The sequence below is a fragment of the Muntiacus reevesi genome, chromosome 17 (assembly GCF_963930625.1).
Source record: "Muntiacus reevesi chromosome 17, mMunRee1.1, whole genome shotgun sequence".
Lineage (NCBI taxonomy): Eukaryota > Metazoa > Chordata > Mammalia > Artiodactyla > Cervidae > Muntiacus > Muntiacus reevesi.
In genome coordinates this window covers 22,834,715-22,845,833 of record NC_089265.1, presented here as the reverse complement: position 1 = coordinate 22,845,833, position 11,119 = coordinate 22,834,715, and the positions used below count along the sequence as shown (strand labels likewise).

General features: G+C 40.8%; 1 pseudogene; it reads right to left on the bottom strand.

Annotated features, from left to right (window-relative positions):
• Positions 1-3,689: 3,689 nt before the first annotated feature.
• LOC136148313 (voltage-dependent anion-selective channel protein 3 pseudogene) lies at positions 3,690-4,739 on the bottom strand (annotated as a pseudogene).
• Between the last annotated feature and the right edge of the window lie 6,380 nt (positions 4,740-11,119).

Sequence of the window (11,119 nt, the reverse complement as noted above, 5' to 3'; positions counted from 1 at the left end):
CCAAGAAGCAACTTTTACTCTCTTGAATGTGCTGAAGAACAAACTATTCTTTAACTAGGAGATAAATGAAAAGTTTTGGAAAAATACTGATGAAGCATATATTTCATTGTAGAGTTAGAACTAAAGTAAGTGGGGGGACATGGGTTGAAAAATAGTAGTTAACCATCTTGTATTCTGACAAAGTATAAAGAATATTAACCACCTCCCACAAAAAAAAAAAAAAAGAAAATGAAAAAGGAAAGAGAAATGGTAAAGCCAAATATCAATTTACTGCTGTATAGGTAACAGGTTGATGTCAACAGATTTCTATTTAATATACACAAGCCAGAGAATAAAGGAATAAGCAATGTATATTTATAAGCCACGTATGAGATTCCAGACTGGAGGAGGAAAAAAACACTATGAAGGACAGTACTGGAACACAATTGGCATATGTTCAATAGATTAAAGCACTGTATGAGTGTCAATGTTCCTGAATTTGAGAACTTTATTTTGGTTATCAGTTCAGTTCAGCCACTCAGTCATGTCTGACTCTTTGTGACCCCATGAACTACAGCACGCCAGGCCTCCCTGTCCAGATTTTGGTTATATCTGAGGTTATTGATATTTCTCCTGGCAATCTTGATTCCAGCTTGTGCTTCATCCAGCCTGGTATTTCACAGAGATCAAATTTCCAGCATTTGTTGGATCATCGAAAAAGTGAGAGAGTTCCAGAAAAACATCTACTTGGCTGAAAGAAGCACAAGCTGGAATCAAGATTGCCAGGAGAAATACCAATAACCTCAGATACACAGATGACTCCACCCTTATGGCAGAAAGTGAAGAAGAACTAAAGAGACTCAATGAAAGTGAAAGAGGAGAGTGAAAAAGTTGACTTAAAACTCAACGTTCAGAAAACTAAGATCATGGCACCTAGCCCCATCACTTCATGGCAAATAGATGGGAAAACGCTGGAAATAGTGACAGTCTTTATTTTGGGGGGCTAAAAAATCACTACAGATGGTGACTGCAGCCATGAAATTAAAAGACACTTGCTTCTTGGAAGGAAAGCTATGATCAACCTAGACAGCATGTTAAAAAGCAAAGACATTACTTTGTCAACAAAGGTCCATCTAGTGAAAGCTACGATTTTCCACATGGACCATAAAGAAAGCTGAGCACCGAAGAACTGATGCTTTTGAACTGTGATGTTGGAGAAGACTCTTGAGAGTCCCTTGGACTGCAAGGAGATCCAACCAGTCAATCCTAAAGGAAATCAGTCCTGAATATTCACTGGAAGGACTGATGCTGAAGCTGAAACTTTAATACTTTGACCACCCAGTGCGAAGAGCCAGTTCATTGGAAAAGACCCTGATGCTGAGAAAGTTTGACGGCTGAAGGAGAAGAGGAGGACAGAGGATGAGATGATTGGATGGCATCACTGATGTAATGGACATGAGTTTGAGCAAGAGCCAGGAATTGGTGATTGACAGGAAAGCCTGGCATACTGCAGTCCATGGGGTTGCAAAGAGTCAGACACGATTGAGCGACTGAACTGAACTGCTTTATTGACTACTCCAAAGCCTTTGTGTGGATCACAACAAACTGTAGAAGATTCTTAAAGAGATAGGAATACCAGACTACCTGACCTCCCTCCTGCAAAATCTGTATGCAGGTAAAGAAGCAACAGTTAGAACTGGACATGGAACGACAAACTGTTTCCAAATTAGGAAAGGAGTACATCAAGACTGCATATTGTCACCCTGCTTATTTAACTTAAATGCAGAGTGATGGCTACACAGCATTATAAAGCAAGTCTAAAGGGGATTTGATCTGAGCTAGGATGACATGGAGGATTTGGAAGGGCAGAAAGCGAGGGCCCACTGAGCATGAAAAGCAGAGAGGACTTGACAAGTTGCATGCTTCCATGAAGCAACGTGGCACTATGACATTTTTGTTCTTACCTTAAAGACACTTCAATAAAATCTTTTCCTTCTAGAGTAAAGCCTCAGTGAAGCTCAGGTGGGTCAGGTGATCAAATAAACAGCTTAAAAATGGAGTAAGGAACCCTCTGTGTTACTCAGTTGTGTCTGACTCTTTGCAGTCCCATGGACTGTAGCCCACCAGGCTCTTGTGTTCATCAATTCTCCAGACAAGAATACTGGAGTGAGTAGCCATTCCCTTCTCCAGGGGATCATTCCGACACAGGATCAAACCTGGGTCTCCTATATTGCAGGCAAATTCTTTATCATCTGAGCCACCAGGGAAGCCTCCAGTGAGCCTTCTATTCTTCCCCAAATAAGCCATTTTTCTGAATAAAGTGATGTCTTCTGATTTAATTAATTTTAAGTTAAAGTCAAGTGATTTATGATTTACAGACTTGTAGCTGCAATTTTAGTTAGATGAGTCAGATGGTAAATCAAACCACAGAGAAAGAACTAAGAGCCTGAGGATCAATCAGAGACCTTTCTAACTGAAATTTCAAGTATAAAAAGAGAGGTCAGCAAAGGTTTGGGAGAGTAGTAAGAAACCTCTTGCAAGAACATGGTCATTAAATAACTTCATGTAATCTCCCCCACTAGGAATAAACTCTGGAAGGATCTGGAAACAACAAGGTCTTGGGAACACAGTGTACTATCTTGCAGATGAGAAATGCCAGCCATAGACACTGTTGGACATGCATAAATTTTATTTCCAGGAATTCAGCCAGGGATACAAAGGAGAGAGTTAGTTGATATTGATGACTATGACTCTTAGGTTTATTTTGAATATAAACATCCATCTCCATGCCTATTCTTCTCTCACTAGTTTGAGAAAATTGGCTAGTCTTGATCTATAACATACTGAAATTGAAAGATGAAAAAGCAAGTTGCAAAATCTGTAAATACACACTTAATAATGTAAGACTTAAAGTTCTGGAAAATATACACTAAACTTTTAATAGTTACTTACAGTGGAAGGTGTGTGAGGAGGATGGTGAAGCAGGGAAAGTTAGAGAGAACTTCCCTACTATTTATTGTTCCTCATGTGTTTTTTTCCCCTTGTGTGCTTTAATAGTAGTAATTATTTCTCAACACTTGGTATGTACTAGGTGACTCAGACAGTAAAGAATCCGCCTACAACATGGAGTTCAATCCCTGGGTTGGGAAGATCTCCTGGAGAAGGAAATGGCAACCCACTCCAGTATTCTTGCCTGGAGAATCCCAAGGACAGAGGAGCCTGTCTGGCTACAGTCTGCAAAGTATCGGACATGACTGAGCAACTAACACTATGTGCTAGGCACTCTTCTAAGTGTACGTTAGATGCATTAACTCATATAATACTCACCTAAACCTCATGAAGTAGGGACTATCATTATCCCCATTTTTTTAAATGTTCCAAATGTGATGGGTTTATTTTATTTTACTCTGATGCAAAACCAAAGATGCTACTACCGTACAGAGACCAATATATTACAAGGTCATGAAAAAGTGGTGTGGGACATGCAGGACGTGATGCACAACTGGAGGGTCGGGTCGTCTCCTTTGAACATGACACTACACCGTCGCTGAGGAACACATTGAAAAAAACACTGCAGAACTGAACTGAAATGTGGTACAAACGTGACAACTTTCGGGCATGCCTTCAAGCACCTCCCTTAGGATGGACTCAGTACCTAAGCTTCAGTGTGGGGAGGAGTACAATTCTTTGGAAGAATAAAAAGTTCACACTTTTGAAATTTCACAGAAGAATTTTAAGGCCAAAACATAGTGGGTTCATTTCTCTTCACCTCCAGGGACAAAGCTGATGCTTTATTCAAAACCACATTAAGCTTCTAGTTCAAATCCCAGACTGACCTTGTGCCCTCCTGCATTGAAGTTCTTTCCATCGATTAGAGCTGACAGGGTCAGTTTCACTCCTGGTCAAAGGGTCTGAGTGTAACCCAGTCCAATCAGGCTGGCATTGTTTACTTTAGCAGAGAGAGAAGTTCTACAGTCCAGCTTGTACTTAGCAGTGATGCCGAAGCGGGTGTTGTTACTGCCGGCTGTCCCCCCCGAGGTTTATCGACGTTTCAGTCTTCTCATTCACCTTCTGGTAGATTGACCCCCCAAACTCAGTGCCATCATTTACATGACTGTGCAGCTGGAAGTCTGCGGCCTTGTAACCCAGGGCGAAATTATTCTGTGACAGTTTGGATTTGGCTGTGTCAAAACTCATCTGATAGCCAGCAAGCCAACCTTCAAAGGCCAACACAGCCCAGCCATAGATGATTGGTCCTGAAAAATCTATATCAACATTACTGCCAAGACTGAAACAATCCCGTTTATATGAGGCCTTCAATTTCCCACTCTTCTTTCCTGTGTTCGGTACAAATATGGTATCAAGAGTCAGTTTCAACCCTTCAGCCAACTTATTCTCCCAAGAGATTTCTGTCCCAAGAGTATTGTCTGTGTTCCGCTTCTGGGTGAAGGTCAGCCCATAGTTACAGATCTTGTATTTGGTCTCTAGGTTGCCTGATCCTTTCCCTGTATCAGTGTAAGCATGACCAGAAGGAGAAAATTCCACTCCACTACATGACTTGGTTCTCAGATCTATTTTGACCATGCCAAATCCATATCCTTTGTTGAAGACATCTTTGGCAGCCTTTCCTAGGTCCCAGTAAGTCGGTGTGTTACACATATCTCCGACCGGAGGGCCCGTCCGCTCCGCTAGGAGGGGCCTGTCCGCTCTGCCGGGGCACCGCTGAAGGTCTTCTTCGGACCAACGCCGTCTGCGCCTGCGCGCCCTGAGCCCCCGTTTTGCAAATAGGAAAACTGAGGACCAAGATTAGCAACTTGCCCAAGGTCACATCCCTGGTATGTCAAAGAGCTAAGGTTCAAACGCAGGTAGAATTGCTCTACTGTACTGTACCTTCAAGCACCCAACAATCGGAGACTCAGAAAAGAAGCAACATTATAACTCATGTAAGGAGTGTGACACTTAGAAGGAACTATTGCTCTCTGGACCATACATTTGTGAGTCCTCCTGCCCAGAACCATTATTATCCACGTAGGAGTTGCTGTTGAATTTCTTGGTCTCATCACAATTGCCTGAGCCTAGGGCCAGGATGGGTAGGGCTGGCTGGTATGGGCAGAGCAGCGGTACCTGACTCAAGTTGTCCAATCAGAATTGCCCTTCTGAACTTTTTCAACTAGACCTGGAGGGGCATAGAGATCCCCATTCGGTGGTGGGAGCCGTGGGCTATGAGGCTCCGAAGGGCTGGAGCAGCCATGTTTCCCATCCTTTGGCGGACACACAGTAAGTGAGAAACAAGGCAGTGAGTAAACAGAGAAGAATCGGAGAGGGAGAACTTCAGACAGGGATCGCCTACATCCCGAGCTACAGTGGCCCCCAAGGCCAAGGGGCAAGTCTGCTCTGCCATAGCCTGCCTGTTCCACCGCTCTGTCACTCCTGAGAGACCTCCCATCAACCTTCCCTTCCCTTTCTTGTTTATGCAGTTTTGACCTGGGTTTTAAATGTTTTTGCCTCTGCTAGTTTGATCTGGTTCTTTATGTGGCAACAATAAATCATATTTATCAAGGGGAAAGGGAAGCATTTTGATATTTTTGCTCTAAGGGCCCAGAATTTCAGTTTTTGGTGCTAGAAGAATTTCATGCAGTAGCTCCAGAGAACAAAAAAAAATGTATATTCTCTTTAAAGAAATAAATTTACTACTTAAAAAAGTCATTGATTCACAAAAACTTGTAGTTTTGAGCATAGTTATTTTGACCGTATGGCTCCATAGAAAATATTAGATGAACTGGTATTTATTTTTACTTATTTCTTTGAAGTGCTTTACTTTTTTCACTTATCCTTATTCTTCATAATATGGGCCTTTCGTCAAATATATGTGTGTGAATTTATTTTATATTTTCATAAGACTTTTTATATAAACTTAAAAAAATACCTTATCAAACTTTATTTCCTGGCTCCTAAAATAGTCACCAAAAGTTCTGCTGGTACTGTATTTACTTCACCTATTTCTCTGCTCACCATCTTTAGAAGGAAATATTCATTTCCTTTCTATAAATTATTTCTCCCCAAGGAGCTACTTTGTCTTCTCTGAAGCAACAGAACAATACCTACTCTAAAGACTCAGATCAGAGCAGATAAAGAGGTACAAATGACCCTTTTTCCTGAGGAGCGGGACTTCAGGAAGAGGTGTCAACACTGGTTATGCAATCTGATCAAGTCTTGAGAGGAAGTGTGTGGTGTGTTTGGAACCTACAGCGTAAGGCTGGGGAACCACATTCTAACCTGTAGTAGCTCAAGTGAATAATAAATTAATTAAATATATTCTAAAATAAAAGTAAAATATGCAAGACAAGAAAACTAGTATTTATTGAGTGCCTCTTATGCCATATGGGCTTCCCAGGTAACTCAGCAGTAAAGAATCTGCCTGCCTATGCAGAAGACACACATTCGATCCCTGGGCTGGGAAGATCCCCTGGAGGAGTACATGGCAACCCATTCCACTATTCTTGCCTGAAAATCATGTGGACAGAGGAACCTGATGGGCTACAGTCCATGGGGTTGCAAAGAGTTGGATACCACCGAGCACGCATGCATTATGCCATATATGGTATACTATGTGTGATTTCAACAAACACTCAGAATAACTCTAAAAGCAAGAAATAAGCACCCCTCCTTTGAAGATACGGGAAGCTGAGATACAAAGAAATTACATAAATTGCCCAAGCAGACATCCTCAGTAAGTGGAGAGCCAGAATTTGAACCCCTATCTGTAGGCCTCCACAGGCCCTGCTTTTCCCACTATATCACACTACCTTTAAGCAAGCCATTATTCTACTTTATCCATTCTAAGAATTACTCTACCATTGATAGCATCCAATTTGCAAGAATTTTGATTGATAAGTTTCTATTTATTCCTTTAATTTAAGCTTAAATATTTTCAGTTTTACAGGTACAGGTTAAAATGTGATGATTTGAATGCATCATGATGAGTCTATATCCACAAACAAATTCACACTGGTTTTCCTAAGCCGATCTTGGCAAGACAAAATGTTTCTTTAAAGGCAATAAGTCATTGCAAGGGTCCTGCAGCCCATCAGCTGTAACTGTCCTCGAGCGTGAGACTGCTGTCTGCCTCCCCACTGCAGCCTGCAAAGGACTTTATTATTACCAGCCGAGAGCCACGGCCGCTGAAGGGCACATTGTCACTACAGTTTGCTCTCCCACATGTCAACATATTCTGAGAGCTAGTGACATCTGATTTTAGCTCTTTGCTGCCTTCTGTTCCTCTGGCTTTGACAGATTTTAATGAGACAAATGGTAGCTGTGGGTTTCCTGTCTCCGTCTTCCTCTACCTTACCCCTCAGAAACTCACTTTCTGCTGCTGTCTTTGGCAAAATGGCAAATTCAACAAGACAGATTACTGATAAGGAGAAGTAGACTTATGCCCAGAGGGTAAACTTAGCAGAGCTTTCCCACCCCATCTGACATTGACCCCTGCCTTTACCTCTTCAGTACTGGCAACCAGACCTGCCCCTGACATTCAGGGATGTCAATATCCAGTGACTTGTGAGAGAGCAACAGCTGATGCTTCCAGGACTCTTATGTAATAGAAATGCTAGGATATGTATTGGGAATTGTGTGTGGCTCAGGTTCTTAAGCAAGTTGATAGATTAGTGGTTTCTTAAGGAAACTTGCTTGAGTCAGCCCAAATACCTAGGGGGATGCTCAGAATAATGACCATTTATAGAGGATTAGTTACATGTCAGTTACTTTGTGTACGTTTTTTTTAAATCTGTGATTTAAGCTTTTTTTATTTTAAATTTATTTATTTTTTAATTGAGGGCTTCCCTGGTGGCTCAGACAGTAAAGAATCTGCCTGAAATAAGGGAGACCTGGAAGGATAATTGCCTTACAGAATTGTGTTGTTTTTCTGCCAAACATCAATATGAATCAGCCATAGGTATATTGTGTATATTTTCTTAATTATTCTCAAGGTTGAACTATCAACACACTCCTATGACACTGAAAGACCAGCTTTCAGGTTGGACAGACTTGTATCCAAAGTCATATTTCTATCACTTGGGGAGATTCCTTCAGTTTGAAAAGTTTCTTTCCATATGCCTGACCTTCATCTAGGTGAACTGAATTATTGTGACCACCTCTTCCCTAATCTGCTACAAGGTTTCCTAATATTACAATTTAGATACTCAAAGTTTGGGGGCAGCTGGAAGAAAGAGGAGGTCCTAGAAATCCTGAGTAGGTGGGGCAAGACTCTTGGCACACACAAGGTGTATGCCTTGCTCTCCTGGAGAGTGACCACTCAGAGATTGCCCTGTGGTGCAGAGCAGTGGAATGTCATCAGGACAATGGTTCTGAGTGTTCCTTGTCCCCTCCAGCTTGGTCAGAGCATGTGAGATATTGAGAGGACAAAGGGAATGACAGACGTGGTCAGGGGTACCTACAGGAGACCCAGACTATGACATCATCACAAACACCAGCAGATGCTGGTCCAAGTCTAGAGGCCAGGTTGGGGCCCCTTTCACCACCAACAGAAACTGGAAAAGGACACAGAGGCCAGAGAGCCCTCCTCCTGTGGCCATGTTGTTATTTCTGAAAGCTTCCCTCTGTGCACAGATGTCTTCTGGAAGAAAGAAAAAAGGAGAGGAAAGGGGAAAGAAGTCCTGAAAGAAAGTGGTTTATGCCAAAGTGAATGGATTAAGACTGATATAATAACCTGTAAACTGACTAGGAAAAAACAGCATCACAAAATGGAATACAGTAGAATGTGTGCTCTAGGACTTAAAAGTTGAATTCAAATATACAAAAGAAAAAATTACATTTTGGTACCTTTGAGTTGCAGAGTATGCTAGTATTACCTGATAGACATGTTCTTTATGCTTTTATCTATTGCTTAAAATTACTGAACAAGATTGGACAAAGGAGAGTGCTTGGGACATGACTAAAGAATTGCTTCTAAGATGACATCAATCTATATGTCAATATCCGTTGATTACATTGGTTCAACCAATCACAATGCAATATATTTACAGTCTTTACGTGTCATATTTTCCATGAAGATATCAATAAAGAGTTGGTCATTGCCTGGATGAAACCAAGATACACAATATTTACATAAAGTATAGCATAATAAATAAGTGTTGGCATTGGTGTTAGAAAATCTCTTGAATCCCGTAATTTACTAGCTGAGGAAGAGTCTATAAATTGCTTAACTTTTCTAAGATTACATTTTTAAATTTTGTTATCTGTTAAATGAGGATCAAATTCAGCAATAGTACCTGACTTAAAGATTTGTTATAAAGATATGAGCATCAGCTGAGTCACATATGTAGTAAATATTAATCACCACATAGATGTCAGTTGTACCTCTTGTTATATGGGTGAGTTTTACTTAAAACTCACTATTTTAGAAAGAAAAGGTTGATTTAGATATGTCTTTGTATTAAGCTCATGTTGGCTCCCAGTGATCTCTATTTAACTTTCTAAGTGCTTATAAGCCATCCATTTAAAAAATTCCAAAAATCCAAACATTTTGCCAAGGATCATTTCAGAAATCCTTTGTCCTTTCATACTCAGGAGACTGAGTATGTCTACGTTTCGGAAACAAGGACTCTTTTGGCATCTATCCAGCTCCCCTTGATTCCATGGAGATTATTGGCACGGTTCAATGATCACATTCACAGTTCTTACGTTTCCGGAGATATTAACAATCAGAAACTTAGAGACTTGGGCATAATTTTCACCATCCTTTTTGCTTCTCAACTAACCTGTTTTTCTTTTCTTATATCAAATGAAATGCACAAACCTCTTAGCCGTGTTGGTTTGCTCCTCAACAGTTTGAAGATCAATTCAGTTCAGTTCAGTCGCTCAGTCGTATCCCACTCTTTGAGACCCCATGAACAACAGCACGCAAGGACTCCCCGTCCATCACCAACTCCCAGAGTCCATAGAGGAGAGGGGACAAATAAGAAGTTCAGAGCTCTGCTTTCTCTTCATTCACTTGTAACGTTGCATAATGTGTTGAGGACAGGAGACCTTTCCTTCCCATTTCTTTTCCTTGCCCTGAACTAACCTCGGCTCACCCCAGACACTAGACTTCCTCACACTGACAGTCTTTGGGGGAATTGTTCTCTTTTGTTATGAGCCCTTCCTGCCACCTTCAGCACATGTTTTGTCAACAGAAACTGTCTTCAGAGAGAGCCTACGCAGGAAGGTTCTTGGCATTTGAAACAGCTCCAGGTACCCATCCAGAGCCTAGGATCATGAGCGATACTGACTGGAAGCCCCATTGGTAACCATAGGCAAGGCCAGTCCAGTCCAACAAGCTTCCAGCATCACCAAGTCACCTTGTCCTGGAGGGCACATAAAGAAACTCAGGAGCAAAGGAACAAGTTCATGTCAGTACATAAGTATCAAGGTGAGGAAACAATTTAAAGTAAATAACCAAAATCTTAACAACTGATGTATTTGAGCAATAATCTGAACTTCTACTTGTCTGAGTGTTCTAATATCTCTTCAAGAGGCAAGAATTACTTTTAAAATTGTTTTATAAAAACTGTTTAATAGTTCAGTGCTCCATGGAATGATGATAAGACAGAAGTTTGTTCTTTTCTCTTTTTTAAACTGTCTTGTTTTTAAAAGTTACTTAGAAGAAACACTTCCTGGAGAGAAGACAATGTTTGACTGACCCTAAAATCGAGATCCAACTTGGTGACTCATAATGGGACGTGGGAAAAGAAATTTTGTTTTCATTTGAGCATGTATTGAGTTCTTATTATGTGCTCAGTTCTCAGATAGCTGGGGGGAAGACTGACTATAATACCTGATTCCTGATTTCAAGAAGCATTTTTAAAAATTAACTGCAATAAAAATGTATCCTATTTCATGTTATGAAACATAAATATAAGAAAGAAGTTCAGAGAATAGAAAGATGAGCATGAATGGGAGCAAAATGTCTCCATGTGTTCTCTATAGACACACAAGTGTTCCCCCTCAAGGACAGTCATATGTTTGTTAGTATATTTAAGATTCTGAGATGTCTATAGTAAAGGGAGCCATTTAACTTTGAATAACTATTAATACTATCATTTCCCAAATGTATTTGACAACAGGAGCTCTTTTCTCATGG